Genomic DNA, 1,928 nt, shown 5'->3' on the forward strand with positions numbered 1-1,928 from the left:
ACAATGAATCATTCGCAGTGGACGAAATCCAACATTACTATGAAGAAAAAAGAAAATGAGACTTATACACAAAAGATAATCAGTGGGGGCTTCCCTGGTGGCGCAGTGGTTGAGAGTCCGCCTGCTGAGGCAGGGGATACGGGTTCGTGCCCCGGTCTGGGAGGATCCCACATGCCGCGGAGTGGCTGGGCCCGTGAGCCATGGCTGCTGAGCCTGCGCGTCTGGAGCCTGTGCTCCGCAATGGGAGAGGCCACAGCAGTGAGAGGCCCGTGTACCGCAAAAAAAAAAAAAAAAAAAAAAAATAATCAGTGGATACCAACCCTAGGATGACCCAAATGTTGAAATTAGCAGGCAAGGATTTTAAAGCAACTATTATAGCTATGCTCAAGGACATATGCTTGTAATAAATGAATATGCTTGTAATAAATGAACAAATAGAAACTATAAATAAGAGCCATAAGACAAGGCAGCATCTTGAGCACATGGTAAGGTTGTGGGCTCATGGACAAAGTGAGCTGGAAAGTGCTAGAGCAGAGAAAGTCCAGGCCAAATATTAAGTTTGGCTTGTGATGCTTATAATTAGAATCAATAATTTGCAATTGCAAGTTCACCTGATGTAGTCCTGTCCTCTTCATCCAATTTCTTAAGGTTCCTCTCAGTTTATGAACCTCTTAAAAGTATTAATATTCTAAGATCTGATAATTAAACCCTGTGGGATAAATCAAAGCATTATTACAGAATTGTCAAGTTAACGTTGCTGCTGTTTCAAGGTCCAACAATGGGTCTCTTTTTCACCAAAAGGTGTAATGATGACTAGAATACCAAGATCTGGTATAGCCAAACTATGCTTCTAAAGCTTGGGCCTTTAACCCTTACATGTAGTCACACTGATTGTGACAAAAGAAAGATCTATGAGCTTGGCTATAAAATGTATGAGAGGTATTTTCTACTGCTACATGCACCATGATGATAAAGTTCAGCAGTTTAAACAAGACTCAGCCCATGCCTAGTGGAGTTAAGCAACTTCTGTTGGATGTTTTGCAGCCTCAACAGCGTGGAAGACGTTGACTAAGCAGGCATCAGATCAATGAGTCTTTGAATAGAACTTCAACTGGGTTCTCTGACCAAGCATTGCAGACCCTGCAAAAGACACTGAATGGTATCATTGCACCTAAGAGGCATTTACCATTGCAACCAATCTGTCAGACATGATCATGTATGAGAGGAATTTCTTTCTCCTTCTTGAAGACGTATTGGAAAAGAGCAACTAGCCAAAGAACAGAGAGATCATCGTGGAGTTATTAATGGCTGTACCCATCGTACTCGAAAGAAATCTTCAGCCAGACTTTCAAGACAAAAAGTAGATCTAGACAAACTAGTAAAAGAAGTATTTCATTAATTTCAAAAATATGAGATTCAACTAAAGGAAGTTGAAAAAAAAAGACGATATGGTTTTCTTTTACAACACTCTCTCCAATCCCCTGGAAAAAAGAGGAACATACAGCTATTTAACAAAGGCTCTGATAAATATTTTGCTGGAGGGAGAAGTCAAGCCAAGCAATAATGACCTGTGTTTGGTTAGCTGGTGAGACAGGTAGAAGAAACTCTGTTGAGACACTTTGTCCAGAAGTGTGTTGTTTTGTTGAAGCTTAATCAAGGCATCCATAAATTAATGGACTGATTATGCTGGTGAGGTGCTTGCCATACTGTTGGCAGAGTTATTGGACCTCTTGAATGCTACAACCAATCTAATGGTAAGAAATATCTTTATTCAAGAGTAAAAAATTTGATGATCATGCCCATAGCAATAATAATCTTCACTGAATGATAGAATACTTTTAAAATGGAAACTTGACCTCTGCTTGTTTAATGATCTAATAGAGCATGAAAATGAATCTGTGCTTTATGTTTTTTTATCACTTGATATT

The 1,928-nt window shown here is 39.4% G+C and overlaps 1 pseudogene; it reads left to right on the forward strand.

Moving 5' to 3' along the window:
• The first annotated feature begins 963 nt into the window (after positions 1–963).
• Positions 964–1,589, forward strand: LOC137215060 (phosphorylase b kinase regulatory subunit beta pseudogene; annotated as a pseudogene).
• The last annotated feature ends 339 nt before the right edge of the window (positions 1,590–1,928 follow it).

This window comes from Pseudorca crassidens, chromosome 1 (assembly GCF_039906515.1).
Source record: "Pseudorca crassidens isolate mPseCra1 chromosome 1, mPseCra1.hap1, whole genome shotgun sequence".
Taxonomy (NCBI): Eukaryota; Metazoa; Chordata; class Mammalia; order Artiodactyla; family Delphinidae; genus Pseudorca; species Pseudorca crassidens.